We start from the raw sequence: 18,458 nt of genomic DNA, 5'->3' as shown, positions 1-18,458 counted from the left end.
GGGGCACATCCCGTTGTCCCCTGAGGGTGTTTTGCAGGGAGTGGGGGTGGGGAATCTCTGTGGGCTGGTCTTGGATCACCTCTTTAAACATCCTTCCTCTCTCATCTCTGTCTCACTGCGGCAGAAAGTGTAACCGAGGAGACAGCGTTGAAAGGAGAAAGCAGTACAGAGTTTACGCACCCCCATCCTCCTCCTACTCTCCAGCTCAGACCAGACCCCCGTGACCCTCATTCCTTCTCCCCGCTCTCCCCCCGAGGGTCGGTCTCTGGGGAAAGGGCCCCCGGCCAAGCCTGGGGGAAGGAAATGGGCGGAGTGAGTGTTTTGAAAATAGCTGGCCTGGGGCCAGGCGCTGGGGAGGACGCCTAGCGAGGCTCCATCCCTTTCTTTGGCAGCCTCCCCTCCCGACCCCTTCTCCAGCGGGCATCCGACGTGGTCCATTCCAAGGGCACAGATCCAGCCCCTCACCCTGAATCTGGGAAGGGGCTGGGGCTTTTCGGAGGTGGGGGGCGGGATGTGCAAATCAGGAGGCTGTCCCCACCACCCAAGGCCCCCCAGACGGCGGCGGAGCCTGGATCCTCGGCAGAAACTACACAACTCAGATTTGGTCTCTCGAACGCCCACATGCTTCTCCTCCCTTCTCCCCCCGCCCCCCCTTCTCTCAGTCTCAGCTCGACACCGACATCTGCTGGCCTTGGCCGTACATTGCAGGAGGAGAAGCCTTCCTCCCGACCCGCGCGAGCAAGGGACTCGGGGCAGAGTCCCTCCGGATGCAAGACTAGTCAAATCTCTGCTCTGAAATCCCTGGGGCCTCCTCTGCAGTCAGACTACGAAAGACCAGTGGCTGACCCGAGACAACGGAGGGAGGGAGGGGGTGGCTTCTGTGGTCACTGGAGGAGGAGGAGGAGGAGGAGGTGTTCAGGATGGTGACATCAGCCACCAGAGCCCTATTGTAGAATCTAGTCACTCTGGTAATTAAGCCAACTGTAGTGAGCATAGTTATTGGGGATGAAGTTAGCCTGATTTTTTTTTTGTAAATTTTTTAAATTTTAAACTTAAATATAAAATGAGAAAAAAAAACTGCCATGTACACAGCAGACCATAAGAGAGGATTCAATATAATATGATAAATTTCCATTTCAAGAAAACCTATATAATAAATACTACACATTGTTTTCAAGGGTGTCCAGCTTTTCTTTGCTTCCGTGGTGGTTTTCTTTTGTTTGCTGTGTACTTTTTACTTTATTTTTTCCCCGCCTCCTCCCACTAACTACCCTAAAGAAGGCTACAATTAAGTGTGGATATATATCCATATGCATAGATATCTATAAACATACACATATATACAGTCATACACATATATATATAAGACTGTACTATGCTTATTTCTTCTTATCATCTGTTTCTCTGAAGGTGGATAGCATCTTCCGTCATAGATTCAAGTCTTTCCATGTTTCTCTAAATCAACCAGCTTATCATTTCCTATACTACAGCAATATTCCAACCCAATCACATCCTATTTGAGAGGTTGTCGATGAAACCCCCCCCCCCACTTTTCTTCATTCCTTCTATTATTGGCTACATAGGTTTTATTTATATAAGAAAATATTAATTTAAAATAATCACAATTACTCTTTTTACACTTCAACAATGCTCTCACCTCATAAAATAGTTTAAGGTCTGATACTACTGAATCTACTCCCTTTACATCTTTTTTCCCTGGTTTCTTTGAAGTTCCTGACCTTTTGTTCTTCCAGATGAAATTTGTTATTATTCTTTTAATTCAATAAAATAATTTTTGGTAATTTAATTGGGGAGACATTAAATAAATAGATTAGTTATGTAAAATTGCCATTTTAAAAATTACATTGCTTTGCTTACTCATGAACAATAAATATTCTATTATTTGGATCTGAGTTTATTTATATAAAAATATTTTATGTTCATATAGTTCCAGTGTCTGTTTTGGCAGGTATATGCTCAGGTATTTTATACTATTTAGGTATTTAAATGGTCTAAAACAATATTGAATAATATTATTGACACAAAGTATAGTTTATTTTTCACTTTCGATTAAATCTATTTTAACTTTAACTTTTTCTGAGTTCCTAATTACCATACCTGCTTTTTTTTAACATGCCAAATTCTATTCCCACTCTTTATTTTATCTTTTGTATATATCTCTCATAATGTGTCCTGAAAGCAACATGTTGTTGAATTCAAATCTTTAATCTGCTATCCATTTCCATTTTATGGGTAAATTTGTCCCATTCCCATTCTAAGCTACAATTACTTGTGTATTTTCCTCCTTATTTTTCCTCACTATCCATCTTCACTCCTCTGCTTTACTTCTACTGGCTACCTTGCCCTCCTATTCCTTAACCTACCCACCCCTCTAAGAGTTTCTTCCTTGTCCTCTCCCCCACCCAATCCCCTTGCCCTCTTGTTTCTTAATTTAAAGACTTTTATATTCTTCTAGATATATAATTCCCTCTTTAATCCACTCCCAATGAGAGTAAAGTTCCAGCATTACTGGCCTTCCCCCTTTCTAGCTTCTTCTGTATTAATTTTTCCTTTTATGCCTCATTTGTATGAGATAATTACTCCTTTTTATGTCTCCCTACACAGTTTTATTTTTTTAGAATCACCCCATCATATTCAGTTCAGCCTGTGCCTTTCTTTCAAATTACCCAAATAATGATGATAATCATTAGAGTACTGCTAATATTTTAATATATACAAGGTAAACAATTTGACCTTATTAAGTTCCTTGTAATTGGTTTTTAATGTTTATCTTATATTTTTCCTAGATGTTACATGTCAAATTTCCCCTTAAGTTCTAGGGTTTTTGTCACAAAAACCTGAAAGTCTTTCAGTTTGTTAAATGTCCATTTTTTTTTCATTTAGGATGATACTTAACTTTGTAAGTTAGCCTGATAAAGATGAGACTAGGTTTAAATCCCATTTCTACCTCCAAATGGATAAGTCAAGTTAGACAGTATTCAATCTCTTAATAGTCAAGGCACAATGGTTAGAGGACTGGGTTTGGAGTCCAAAAGACCTGAGTTCAAATCCTGCCTCAAGACTTACTATGAACCAAATAACCCTGGGTAGGTCACTTAAGCTGCTTGTGTCTTCATCAGTAAAAAGAGGGATTTAATTTAACTCAATGGCCTTTAAGCTCCTTCCAGCTACAGGGCATCAGAAAAGCCTGTGATCTTATGGCCCTTCCTGCATAATTCCTCTGTAAAAGGAGGAGGTTGGCCTAGGTGATCTCTAGATCATTGGAAGGTGCCTTTCCAGGTAGTTAGGAATGGTGGCTCTTCTCTTTAGGGTTTTTAGTTATCCTTCAAGGTCAGACACCATGTTTTAGGTGGGAAATCAGTACCTGATGGGGAAGGAGTGTCTAGCTACAGGGATGCTTCTAGGGACTTAGCAGACACTGAAGCTGACGAAGGGAGGGAGGAGAAGAGGGAGAGAGAGGCAGACTAGAGGAGGAGAGTGAGAAAAGTACTGGACTGGAAAGCTAGGAGGGGTCAGATTGTGAAGAGTTTCAGATGCCAGAGGATGTGTGTGTGTGTGTGTGTGTGTGTGTGTGTGTGTGTGCTCGCACGCGCACAAGAGCATGTGTGTACATACACACCTGGCATTTGAAATATATACACATACACACATGGGTATAGTATACATATACACACATGTACATGGGTAGAGTATACATACATGCACACATGCATGTATAACCTACCTGTATATATGTATGCGTATATGTGTTGTTTATATAGGTATGCATATCTGTATATACATATACATGCATACACGTATATACATATACACACACATATATTTTGCTGGCCCTAAAAGTAATGGGAAGCTGCTGCAGTTTATTGAGTTATGCTTTAAGAAAATCACTTTGGGGCAGCTAGGTGGGGCAGTGGATAGAGTACCAGCCCTGGAGTCAGGAGGACCTGAGTTCAAATGTGACCTAATCTGACCTCAGACGTTTGACACCTACTAGCTCTGTGACCCTCAAGTCACTTAACCCGATTGCCGAAGCAAAAAATAAAAATAAATAAAAAATTAATAAAATAAAAATAAAAAAACAAAAAAATGCGAAGACATACAGTTTAGTTGTATGACCCTGGGTAAATCATTTAACCCTGATTGCTTCACTAAAAAAAAAAATCACTTTGGCAGCTGGGTAGAGAAGGGATGGTTTTGGTGCCCGTCTCTCCTGGCTATTTCAGGAAGACTGCAGTCAGTCTTCTGACTCCAGACTCTTGACCATCTCTGGGCCATCTCAACAGCTTCACCTGAAACCTTGCACATTAATCAGTGCCCTCTCTATCCTAGTTCTGGAGCCATGGTCAGATGAGTATTGCTATTATTTATGGAATTATGTGTCCATCTAATCTCCTATGGACCCATTTACCCATCTTGGTAAACTTCCTGTCTAAAGTGCCTTTCTCTGACCTTGATTCCCCTATGTGTATTGTCTTCCCATTAGAATGTACATTCCTAGAGGGCTGGGATCTTCTTTGCATGGTATTGCTAGCTCTTAATTTGGTGTTTGGTCCATATAAGCACTTAATTCAGTCCTTCTCCTTCCCTCCTCCAGACTCGCCTATATCTGTTGAAGGTACCACCAGCAACCTTCTAGTTACCCAGATTTGCAGCCTTGGAGTCATCCTTAACTTTTCCCTCTCCCTCATCCCTCCATATCCAGTCAATTTCTGTTTTACTAGTATACCCACAGACTTTCATCCTTTCATAACGTTTTGTTACAAAAGCCTCTTGACTAAATTCCTGGCTTCCAGTTTCTCCCATCCTTTCACACAGTTGCCAAAATAACTCCACTAAAACGCCAAGTCTGACCATGTCACTCACCTGCTCAGGAATGTTGAGTGGCTCCCTATTACCTCTAGGATAAAATAGAAACATCTCAGTTTGGCACTTAAAGATTCTCACCCCTTTTCCAGACATGTCACTTCCACACATTCTGTGTTCCAGTCAAACTGGGCTGCCGTTTACTGTTTTCTGAACTTGGAACTTGATCTGTGTGCCCCAGGGCCTCTGCACAAGCTTCTTCCCATACCTGGAATGTGCTCTTTCCTCCTGTTCACCTCTTAGAATTTCTGGTCTCCTTCCAGCCTCAGCTCCTATGGGAATCCTTTCCTGGTCCATTTAGTCATTAGGGCTCTCTCTTCCCTCCTCAAATAACCATGTATATGCTCATCTGTTTACATTTATCCATAATCTCTGTGAAGGGAATGGCAGATTTTGTTTTGTTTTTGTTTTGTATCCTGCATCATCTCTTCCAGAGATGTGTAGGTGGCAGGTGTTTTTAAAATAGATTCTTGCCCTGGATAGGGGTGTAAGGGGAAGGCTGGGGACAAATCATAAAGAAGCCAGTGCAGCTGGTGCATTGATATTCACAAGCCTCCCAAGAGGAGGAGAGGCGTCCTCCCACCAGGTCATTGCTACCTCTGGGCTCCCTGGAGATCTGCCTAGCAAAGGCTGCAGAAAGGCCCTGAGAAAACTGCCTTTCTCTGCCCAGACTCATAAGATGGACTGATGGACATCAGAAAGCCAGTAGAAGAGTTTCTAATATAAAAATCCCTTCTCCAGTAAGAAAGCCAATTTGAGAAATCAAGTAAAAATCACAAGGCTGTTTTATGAACATAGGTGATCAGGATAATGAAGGGACTTAGATATAGTCCTGCCTAAGGTGGGAGTCACCAAGGTGAGTGAGTAAAGACACCGTCTTTGCCTCAGCCCTTGCATCTTATTTTTCAGTGTTTCTGAGAGCCCTGTCTTTCAACGCTTCTGATTGTATCGAAGTCTAAAATTAACAATAGCTAGAATTTATATAATGATTTAAGGTTTGCAAAGTGTTTTTACTCATATTATCTCATGTGATCCTCACAACAACCCTGGGAGAGAGTTCTGTTATCACCCCCATTTTACAGATGGGGAAACTGAGACAGACAGCAATTAAGTGACACAGCTAGTATCTCAGGCCAGGTTTGAACTCAGGTCTTCCTGACTGCAGGTCCAGCCTTTTATTCACTGAGCTACCCAGTGACCTCAAATACCCAAAAGGTCCTTAGGATAGAGCCTTTAGAAAGTATGGTCCTTTGTCAACACTAAGGTTAAGGCAATAAGAGTTGGACATTAGAGATTGTTTAGTCCAACCTTTTTATTTTACAGAAAAGGAAATTTAAGAGTCTCTCAATTAAGTGGCAGAGGTGGCATTCCAATGTGGGTTGTTGGATTCCAAATTGAATTCTGTTTCCACTTTAACACACTGGCTGCTCTGAAGTATTCAGCCAAGGAGGATGGATTACCTCTCGAAATAGGGAGTCCCTCGGCCTTGCCAACCCTGACCATCACTTCCTTTGCTAGCTTTGCTCAATGAGAAGTTGTTCTTAAATGAAGGGCCAATGACCAAAGGGCAGTGGCACCCAAGGTGGGACAGTGCCAGATCTAATGGTCTCCATCCGAGGAGAGCCCCCTGCCAATGGAAAGACTAAACCAGGAGGGCATTTGCCACCATCCTACCTGAGAAGCACCAGCGACTCCCTCTTGCCTCAGGATAAAATACAAATTCCTCTGTCTGGCAGTTAAAGCCCTTCACCGGTCGGGCTCCAGCCCACCCTACCCCTCCCCACTCACTGTACTCACTCTCCATCATGCATTCTGAATTCTAGCCAGATTGGCCTGCTTGCTGTACTTTGTACGTGATATCCCATTTCCCTTTTCACAAGATTTCTCCTATACCTGGAATGCACTCCCTCTTTATCTGTCCCTCTTAAGACCCTTCATAGCTTCCTTCAGAGATCAGCGCAAGTGCCCCTCCCTACTGGAGTCCTGTCCTGATTCCCCCAAGTTGTTGCTGGTGTTCCCCTTGAAATTGCTTTCTCTTTACTTTCAACACAGTTTGTATTTACTTATGTTTCCTTGTGTAAACAGTTCAGATCTGCTTTTGTGTTTCCAGTGCTTCCTTAATCCTTCAGTTAGATAGCATGCTACCATAGTAATTATCCATCAAGGGAATTCAATTTCTTTTTTGTTTTAAATTTTGAGCTTAATAAACTCCAAAGAAGATAAGTATTTCCATATACGAAGTAGAAATGAAAATGAGGATTGCATATAGAGACATAAATCTTTATACACAATACCTTCAGAGTCAAGGGGTTAAGGCATGTGATATATAAAGGTTTTATCACTCTAAAGAAAGATGAAGGCAGGAACCAGAGGGATCTGGTTCTTGAGAAGCAGGAACTTAAGCAGAAAGAAACAGCTCAAGAACTGAGTATATGTCTACCATGTAGTTCTCAAAGTATAGTCTGGGGATCTCTAAGACTCTTTTTAAGGGGTCCATGAGGTTAAAGCTATTTTCATAATAATACTAACATGTTTTAATTTCGAATGTGGTATATATTGATAGCTGCAACCTACATGTACAAAAGCCCTCTTATTAATTTTTAACAGTGTAAAAAGGTTTAGAGAGCAAAAAGTCTGAGGACTGCTGGTCCAGCAAATAGAGGTTAATAACGACTGCTATCCTCCACATTAGAGCAAAAATATAGCAGAGCTATCACCTTGTTCATCCTGGACACCATATCTCTCTTTGGTGGCTCTGACTATATCATTCTTTGGACTTCACCACCATTCCCCCATGTGGGCACCTCCCCTCCCCTTTTCAGCTCTTCCTTTATGTATTGTCTTCTTCCATTAGAATGTAAGCTGGTCGAGGGCAGGGACTCTTTTTTTGTTTCTATTTACATCCCCAGAGGTTAGTACAGTGCCTGGCACATAGTGAATGCTTATTAAATGCTTGTTGACTGATCAAATAACTTTTTTTGGGGAGGGGGCTAGGCAATTCGGGGTTAAGTGACTTGCCCAGTGTCACACAGCTAGTAAGTTTCAAGTGTCTCAGGCTGTATTTGAACTCAGTTCCTCCTGACTCCAGGGCTGGTGTTCTATCCACTGCACCACCTAGTTGCCCCCGATTAAATAACTTAACAGAAACTAAAATTGCCTCAGCTTTTTTGAGTTTGCAGTCCACTAAAAATTCCAGATGTTTTTCGAAGAAACTAGTATCACCTAACTGTACTTCCCCATTTTACACTTGTGGATATTGGTGGAACTTTGAACTAGTCCAGTCAATCTACAAAGCAATTTGGAACTATTACCTCCAAAACTAATGGACTATGAACATCCTTTGACTCGGTGATACCACTACTGGGTCTATACCCCAAAGAGACCAAGAAAAGGGACTCATATACACAAAAATTTTTATGGTGGCTCTTTTTGTGGTGGCAAAGAATTGGAATTGAGGGAGTGACCATCAGTTAGTGAATGACTGTACAAGTTAGGGTATGTGAATGTGATGGAGTACTGTTGTGGTATAAGAAATGATAGAGGATTGTTTCAGAAAAACCTGGGAAGACTCATATGAACTGATGCAAAGCGAAGTAAGCAGAACCAGGAGAACAATGTATATAATAACAACAATATGATAAAAGACAATTTTGTAAGACTAAGGAACTCTGATTAGTGTAATAACCAAATACAATTCCAGAGGACCCATGATGAAACATGCTACCTACCTCCAGATAGAGAGAGCTGATAGACTCAGAGTGCAGACTGAGGCATACATATACATATATATATGTGTATATATATATATGTATATGTATATATACACATATGTATGTACTTATATGTATTCATATATGTTTAGTAACAACTTTTTAGTTGTATGTATACACACACACACATATATAAAGATGTAGTCAATTTATATATGTATACACATGTGTATATATGATATCTGTGTGTATATGCATATATATGACATAGACAATGCAGAAATTTGTTTTGCTTGATTATACATGCTTATAATGGGTTTTGTTTTTCTTGCTTTCTCAATGTGGGGTGAGTGTGGGTATGAGGAAGTAGGAGGGAGAGAATTTGGGCCTGACAATAAAATAAAACTGAATTAAAAAATACATACCTGTGTAGTTGACTTTTTGAGTCCAAGCATAAGATTTTCCATGGATCCCTAGTAAATTTCATCTTATTAAATTCAGTCTGGTGTTTTTGGATTCTGACTTAGTCATCCAATATACTTACTATCTCTCAAAGTTTTGTTCTTCTTCAAATTTTTTAAGTATGTCAACTATGCCATTATTAAAATATTTTATAAAAAATATGCAGGGCTCTTTCCTACTGTTCTCTTGCCTATCCCCCACCTATGAAGATCCTGTACATCCTCTAGGACCCAGCTCAAGTCTCCTCCTCTTCTCCCCAATCCATTGAGTCAAAGGACCTGATCATACAGTGGTCCCACCCTCCTCTCACAACTTTAGAACTTAGACTGCCTGCTGTTATTATTATTATTTTTTGAGGCAGTAGGAGTTAAGTGACTTGCCCAGGGTCACATAGCTAGCTGGTGTTGTTATCATATAGGTTCATTGCTCAGTATGGTACAACAGAAAGTGCACTGGGTGTAGGGGTCAGGAGATCCTGGATTTGAAAGCAGTCCTTGGGGCTTCTCTTTGCATGACCTTGGGCTAATCACTTAACCTCTGCTGCCCAGCCAGGCCTCCCACCCCCATACCCCTGCCAAGGCTCCACATCTATAGTATTCTGATCTTTCCCTTAATAAATTGTGAACTTCAAGTTCAGTATCTGAGTTGCCCATCAGGTGGTATTCTGTCTATTGGGACTACCAGCCCACTTTTTTTTTTTTTGGCATGAGAGGGAATCAGCCTTCCTAAAAGGCTGTAGTATTTACACTGGCCATCAGAGGACCCACCTATAATGCCATCTAGACTGCCTCCCTCTCCCATCCTAAGCCGTCTGCTTCTGTGGCTGCACCTGGAGATTTGGTGCAAACCCTACTGGTCAGGTCAGGAATTAATCTAAAGGATGAAATGGAATATGTTTGGTTAACAAATATTACTCAAGATACTAAAATATGAAGACTATGGCCCATATACAGTTTATGGACTTTCTGTCTCCTTTCCATTTTAAGTTCTCAACTCCCCATATTCATATATTCAAAGATTTGGCATACTGTGATGACATACTTTGTTGTACATGGCAGAAAGTGAAAAGAAATCTAGTAAGCAGTTCTTTGTAAGACCTCTGCCTCCAGCCATCTCCTACACCTCCTCCTTCTTGACCTCCTAGATCTTCAGGAGTAACTGGGGGTTTCCTGACCATAGGCTCCTATAGGAAAGGATTTACTTTATCATAGACCGTGAAAAAAAAGGGAAAGTGGCATTCATGATAGATGGCAGTCTTAGCACTCAGCATCTTTTCCTGTCTCTGAATGGCCTTCCATGGAGGCTCCTGTCTCTGATCCATGATTTAGGATTTCATTGGATGCTTGCATCTCTGGATGTAGCAGCATAAGTCCCCAAAGCCCCAGCCCCTGTAGCTTCCTGTCCCCTTAATGGCAACCTGGAAGCCTGACTCCAAAGTCAGTGGACGGAAGGGAGGAAGCCAGTTATGGACCTGAGTTTGAATTCTGATCACCTAATTACCCGTATGACCTTGGGCAAGCTATTTCATCCCCATGTGCCTCAGTTTCTTTATCTGTAAAATGAGAGGTTTGGATTTAAATAGCGATATTCCATCTCCCTTCTGTGTGGCTTCTGGCACAAGTCCACTTGGGATAGGACATTTTCCACTGTCGTGGGATCATAGACCTATAGCTAGAAGGGACCTAGAATGCTATCTGCTCCAGCCCTCATTTTACAGATGAGGAAACTGAGTCCCAGGGAGGCTCAAGGTCACAGAGTTAAACAGCTTCCATTGTTCTCTGCTGTTTTCTCTAGAGAATTGGGGTGGCCTCACTTCCAGCAGGATGTCTCACGAATTATGCTCTGTCTCCTGCTGTCAGAACTTCCTGGACCCTCGGTTCCCCTTTGAGTATGAGGTGATGTAAAAGCGTGGACTACAAGGATATGTATACCTTTTGTTTCCCTCAATAGAATGTAAAGGCAGGAGTTATTTTGTTTAGGTCTCTGTATCCCCAGCTCCTAATGCAGCTTTGTTATTGTTCAGTCATGTCCGACTCTTTGTGACCCCATTTTGGGGGTTTTCTTGACAGATGCTAGAGCGGTTTGCCTTTTCCTAACTCAGCTCATTTTACAATGAGGAAACTGAGGCAAACAGGGTGAAGTGACTTGCCCAGGATCACATAGCTAGTACGTGAGGCCAGATGTGAACTCAGGAAGAAAAGTCTTCTGATTCCAAGCCCAGTGCTCTATCCATTGTGCCACCGAGCTGCCCCTAGCACACAGTAGTTGCTTAATAAATGCTTGTTGGATGAATGAATACATGACTGTACAAAGTTCAGGGAAGTTTCACCCTCTTGATCTCTCAGGATCTCATATGTCAGAGTGTATCTAGATGAAACTCAGATACTACTCACCATGGCCATCACTTTAATCACCATCAATTAGTCAACCAAGGACTGTAAATATAAACTTTTTTTTTGCCCTGGTCAGATTGCATATGGAAGCTTATGTTGCATTCTGGGTACTGCATGTTTAAAAAAAAATTTTTTTTTAATGTTTTAAACAGCCAAGATCTTCCTTCTTACTCTCCTCCCCAATCCCCCCCCCAACACCTTCCCAATTGAGAACACAAGAAAAACAAAACTCATAAAAATATATAGTCAATGAAGGGGTAACTGAGTGGTGCAGTGGAATTGGGAAGATTCATCTTCCTGAGTTCAAATCCAGCCTTAGGCTCTTCCTAGCTGTATGACCCTGGGCAAGTCACTTCACCCTCTTTGCCTTAGTTTCCTCATGTATAAAATGAGCTGGAGAAGGAAATGGGAAACCACTCCAGTGTCTCTGCCAAGAAAACTCCAAGAAAGTCGGACCCAACTGCAAGGACTGAACAACAACAAATAGTCAATTAAAACAAAATTTCCACATGGGCCACGTCCAAAAAAACATTTGTCTCATTCTGCACTGAGTCCTTCGCCTGTAAGAACATTGACAAGCTAGAGGGCCCAGAGAAGGGTGACCAGGATGATGAGAGAAGTAGAGATGGTGTGATCAGAGGGTCAGCTGAAGGAAGTGGGATGTTTAGCCTGGAAAATAGGAGTCGTACAGGGAGCATGCATGATAGCCATTCCCAGGTATCCAAGAAACCGATTGGTTCAAGAAGATTTAGATTGATTCCGTTTGGCCCCAGAGGGCAGAATTAAGAGCAATGGGTGGAAATTTCAGAGTGAGGTTTAGGTTCCATTCAAGGAAAAACTTCCTATTAGTGCTGTCCAAGTAACAGGGGCAGCTTTGGAAGGTAATGAGATCCCCGTCTCTGGAATTCTGCAAGCAGACGTTGGCGTTTACTTGTCTACTTTGTTGCAGAGGGGATCCCTGGTCAGATAGTTGGACAACATTGCCTCTGTGGTCCCACCCAGCTGGGAAATTCTATGGTTCTGTGAGCAAAATATTGACACCTTACACTTGCATATCCTTTCACAGTTTACAGTGTGTTTCCACATTATCCTCATTGCCACCCTGTGAGACAGGCAAGGCTAAGTGTGTGTGGTTTGTTTTTTTTTTGGAGGCAATGGGGTTAAAGTGACTTTTCCAGATTCACACAGCTAGTAGTCTGAGGTGGGATTTGAACTCAGGTCCTCCTGACTCCAGGCCCTTGGTCCCATCCACTGTGCCCTAGCTGCCCCGCCAAGTGTATTTTGCAGATAAAAGACGGACTGGGCAATTTGATCCCATGTGATGTTCAAAGACCTAGACAAAGTCTTGAAGTACATTGCATAGCATGCCTACTCAGGATTTATGCAAGGGGTAAAAATGAACAAGAGTTGTATAGAATGAGATCTGCTTTATGGATGAGGAAGCGGGGTCTCAGAGAAGTTAAAATGTCACACGGGACAGTATCCCGGGAACTCTTCATGGCACCCTGGAAAACTGGTCTCCCTGACCTTGCCCTTCACCAGTCCCTGTGCTGGGTGTTAGACCTCCTTTTCCCAGAAGGGGGCAGCACAGACCCATTATAGACTGTCAGCCTACACTTCAGGAGTAGGGAAATAGGTTGTGCGCTTCACTGAGAACCTTGCATGGTCTTCCAGGCCAGAGAGAGAGGACCTGAGTGGGAGAAAGGAGGGGATGGAGGAGCCAGCGACCAGGAACCTTGAAGGGTTTATCTCTCCACATCAAAACAACCATTTGCCGGGCCCCCAGGATCTGCCTTTGAAATTCTCTCTTATGCAATGTGGTGAAGTACATTGAGTCAGAGGACCTGGGTTCTAACTTAGTTCTTGTGTGACCTTGGCCAAGACTTATGTCAACTCCCTGGGGCTCAGTTCCCTTATCTGTAAAATGAGGAGGTTGGACTAGGACTCTAAGGTCCCTTGAAGCTGTGAGCCCTTAAATTGCCATCATCCTGGTTCAGGGCCTGTCATCTAGTCTATTGTCACAGCCTCTGGTCTCTCTGCCTCCAGTTTCACCTCTTCCGTGTAGGTGGCTGGGTGGTGTAATGAATACATCACTGGTTCCGGAGTTAGGAAGACCTGAGTTCAAATTTGGCCTCAGACATTAGCTGTGTGACCTTGGGCAAGTTATTTAACCTCAGTTTCTTCATCTGTAAAATGGGAATAATAATGGCATTTACCTCCTAGTGTTCTTGTAAGAGTCAAACAAGATAATAATTATAAATTACCTCGTACATAGTAAGCACCTTATAATGTTAGCTATTATCATTGTAAAAGCCTCTGGTCTCTCTGCTTCCAGTTTTACCTTCTCCATCTAGGTGGCTAGATAGTGTAGGAGATAGAGCCCTGGACCTGGAGTTAGGAAGACCTGAATTCAAATCTGGCCTGAGACACTCACTAGCTGTGTAACCCTGGGCAAGCCACTTAATTTGTCTTCTTCGGTGTCCCTACCTGGAGAATAATAATTGCACTTATTATTAGATAACAGCATCCCAGGTGTGGGGACCACAGCAGGCACCCCCAGACAATACACAGCTCCCTCCCGGTCTTCCACCTCCCATATTACCTCCTAGTGTTGCTGTGAGCAGCACAGTGCCTGGCACACAGTAAGTGCTAAATAAAGGCTTGTTGCTTTCCAGTTAGACTATCCCACCACTACCACTCACGTGACCACCTTGGCTTCTGCTTCGAAGCTTTTGCCTGTTGTCTGCTGAATACAATACAGACTCCTTCAAGGCCTTCCAAGCTCTGGCTCCAGATGTAATTCCCATCAGTCCCTCTTGCGTAACATATGTTCTAGTGAGTGCAAACTGCTGAACGTTCCACGTCCTTCCCCGTCTTTCCTCAGGCTGCTCACTGCCATCAGCATGTCCTCATCCTCTGTCTCTGACCTGTGAAATGCTAACCTTTCCACCTTAGATGTCGTTCTTACATCAAATGCCCCCTCCTCCGTGAATTGGTAGCACTCATCACATTCTAGTATATATTACAATTGTGCATACTTATTATATTCCATACTAAATTGTAAGCTCTTTGAAGGGCTGAAATAAGCCCCCATAATCCCTCTCTTCCCCACTTTTATCCCCCAGTTAATGGTTTCTCCTTCCCCAAATAGCCCTATATAACTTATCTGCATACAGGTTCTATCCTCTCTCTTCCCTAGAATGCAAGCCCGAAGAGGGTAGATACATTTTTATCTCTGTATCCCCAACTTTGCACAATGTCTTGTGCACACAGTAGGTGCTTGAATGTTTACTGAGTGGAATCTCTGCATACCCCACAGTGCCTGCCTGGTCCTTAAACACATTGTGTTAAATGTGCCTATGCACTCAGTAAAATGCTTGTTGCTGAATTCAATAAGATATAATGGGGGATTTATAGTAGCTGCTTCCTCTAATATCAAGGGATAGTAGCCCCAGAGCTCAAGGTCTTGACTGCTTTCTAGCCCCAACAGAGCTCAAGGGGCAAGGACTAGATTTTAGAACAAGGGTTGATGGTGTCTAGGGTTTCAGCAGATTCCTAGTGTTTTCTTGAGGAACTTTTGTCCAGACCTCACTCCACCCTCTACTCCACCTCTATATCCTCTTCCAGGAAATGAAGTGGGGGATGTACCATCTAGGGGTACTGGAGTTTATGGTGACCAGTGTACAGTGACTTTGGCAGTTGAAAGGGTTACATCAGGTCAGTATTGCCTGCCCAGCTCTGGACTCAAAGGAAGCCATGGTTCTGCCTTCAAACTCCCCATGACTACGTGGAATCTGGGCCCTGCCCCACCTTCTAATATGAATTTTTTTTTTGGCTAGGCAATGGGGTTAAGTGACTTGCCCAGGGTCACACAGCTAGTAAGTGTCAAGTGTCTGAGGTTACATTTGAACTCAGATCCTCCTGACTCCAGGGCAGTGCTCTATCTACTGTACCACCTAACTGCCCCTTAATAAAAATTCTTATTTGTGGTTCTGCAAATGGTTGTGAAGAGAGGGAGAGTCAAAGTTGGGTTCTTCTTGTCTCCACTAATTTTCAGAGCCCTCTCAGGACTGCCTTCCTCTCCCCAGACACTGATTCAGCGAAATGTGTTTTTAAGGGTTTTTTCCCTGTTATTACTCAAATGGTAAAAAGGCTATAGAGCTAAAGGAATCTTGGAGAGACTCCTCTCAATGGTCAAAGAACTGAGATTTCCTCTGTGTGGGTCCTCCCTCTGGCCATGGAAGAGTACAACCCTTCTATTACGCCATGGATGGACTTTGAGGAAACAAAACAAAATAAAACATCGCCCTGTGGTCACCATAGTAAGGACCCTCTCAGAACTTAGGTTGGCTGATCCTCAGACAACATACAGAGCAGGCTAGACCCTAACTCTGCCAGTACCCCTACCTGCAGCTAGGCGGTACAGTGGGTGCAACACTGGGTCTGAAGTCAAGAAGACCTGTGTTCAAATCTTTCCTCTGACACTTCACTATTTGTGTGACCTTGTACAAGTTACTTAACCTCAGTTTCCTTATCTGTATAATGGAGTAATAATAGCACCTACCTCCCAGGATTGTTGTGAAGATCAAATGAGATAATATTTGTCAGGTGCATAGTGCCAGGCACATAGTAGGTGCTCCATAAATGTTAGCTATTATCCTTAAGCTTTCCAACTTGAGAGCTTATAGTTCCACTGGGTCATCTTCCTGGTAGATAGCTGAGGTATCACAGCAAGATTTTAGCAGAGTAATCAAGTCTCCTCATTTTCCTGAGAAAGAACTGAGATTTTTAAGTGTTGAGAGACCAGTGGCTAGCAGTGAGGTAGGGTGGGGGGGGGGAGGAGGAGGGATGGGATTGGAATTCAGGCAAAGCTTAGACTGTGGCCTCTGAGATCCTTCTGATTCTGAGACTCTTCTGATCCCCAGTCCAATCAGCATGAATAGCTGGGCAACAGCAGGAATCAGGCCGGGGTCCTGGAATCCCCCAGTCAGTCAATAAACAGTCATTAAGTACCTGCTAAGTACTAGGCACTGTACTAAGCACTGGGGATACAAAAGGGGGCAAGAGATGATCCCTGCCCCCAAGGAGCTCACACTCTAATGGAGCTTACTACAAGCAAACCAATATGTACAAGCAAGCCAGACGGAATAAATAGGAGATAATTAAAAGAGGGAAAGCACTAGAACTAAGAGGAGTTAGGAAAGGCCTCCTGTATTAGGTGGGATTTTAGTTGAGGCTTAAAGGAAGCCAGGGAAGCCAGTAGGAGGGGATGAGAGATGGAATGTCTTGTTCACTGTACAGCCCAGAAGTCAGATTGAAGAGTATGTGTCAGGGAGTGAAGTGTAAGAAGACTGGGAGGCAGGTTAAGAAGGGCTTTGAATGCCAAACAGAGCATTTTGTATTTGATCCTGGAGGTAATAGGGAGCCACTGGAGTTTATTGAGGGAGGGAGGGTGTGTGTGTGTGTGTGTGTGTGTGTGTGTGTGTGTGTGTGTGTGTGAGAGAGAGAGAGAGAGAGAGAGAGAGAGAGAGAGAGAGAGAGAGAGAGAGAGAGAGAGAGAGAGAAAGATGGTCAGACCTGTGCTTGAAGGAAATTGCTTTGGTGGCTGAATGGAGAGAGGCTTGGAGTGATGAGAGACTGAAGTCAGCAGACCCACACATTGCACAGTCCTCCCCCCTCTCCCATATTACAACCAGAACAGGTTGGGGCAGATAATCAGCATCAGTTCCTAGGAAAAGGATGCTCCAGTCAGTGTAGGAGGCTGTGACCTATCTTTAGGTATCTGTTGCTGCTCCTGCCCTGCAGCTTGGCAAGATTGACCTTAATCGATCAATCAATCAGTCAGTCAATCAAGTCGGTGCCTTTTCCTTGGCTGTCTGCCATGCCTACTTTTCCTTCTCACCTCTACCTCCTGGTTTCGTTCAAGACTCGGTTCAAACACGAATTTCAGCCGGAGATCCTCTACTGCTGCCTTCTGTCTGAGAGGCCCTCCCACTTTTACTGTATGTATCTTGTATGTACATAGTTATTTGCATCCCCCATTAGCTCCTGGAGAGTGGTACTGTGTTTTTGCCAGAACTTAGCACAATGCCCAGTATGGAATAAACCTTAATAAACCCTCGTTAGCTGGCTATTACACCTCTCCTTAGAATTAGGCACTATGCTAGGTTCTGGGATTATAAATACAAAAAATGAGAAAAAATTCCTAACCTCAAAGAGTTTATATCCTGTAGCAGAGACACGTACATATACAGGCAAGTACAAGATAAATACAAGGAATGACAGAAGTCTTAGTGCGTGCACTATGAGGTATGGAGGGCCAGAGGACAGTTGCATTAGGGAGGATGAAGAGGTGTCAGGAAAGGCTGGTAGAAACAAGGCGATGCTTGAAGGCAGTGGTTCCCAGGGATTGTGACCCAAAGCAGGCACTCCGTGCTCGGGTCTCGTTGTTGCTACAGGGGCTCCCTCCCCCAATGAATGGGGAAGAGGTTACTGCATCTGTGCTCCTTCCAGGGGGTCCCCAAAAGATCTCAGTAATGAGTGGCAAGGGGAGAGGAAGCGGGCACAGGCGGAGGACTCCATCCAGCTCTTGGTCCCAGCCTCCCCTTTTCTCCCGCCCATTCCCCATTCCCCAGGCCTTAGGTGCCCCTTCGCGTGTGCCATCCCCTGCCCGTAGTCCCCGCCCCCCTTCCCAATCTTCAGCCCCTCGTGGACCAGAGCAAAGAGAGGTTTTAGGACCCTGAGGCGGCGCCGCCCGAGCCGACAGCGGCAGCCCCGCCGCCCAGCTCCTCGCTCCCTCTGCAGCAGGTGAATCGGTTTCGGCCGCCCCCTCCCCCTCGGCGGGCCATGACTCCCCGGTGCCCCACGCTCCCGCCCCCGGGGATCGGCCCTAGGGTCCGGGCTTCCTCTCGGGCCGCGCCCTGCCCCTCGGCCCCCGCCCTCTCTCCCGCCCGCCCCCCCGGGGCTGGGTGCGCAGTGAAATGCGGTTTGGCTTTGCGCGTAAAGGGAA

Source organism: Phascolarctos cinereus, unplaced genomic scaffold (assembly GCF_003287225.1).
Source record: "Phascolarctos cinereus isolate Bilbo 61053 unplaced genomic scaffold, phaCin_HiC Scaffold_5;HRSCAF=322, whole genome shotgun sequence".
Lineage (NCBI taxonomy): Eukaryota > Metazoa > Chordata > Mammalia > Diprotodontia > Phascolarctidae > Phascolarctos > Phascolarctos cinereus.
This window is presented reverse-complemented; position numbering follows the sequence as displayed.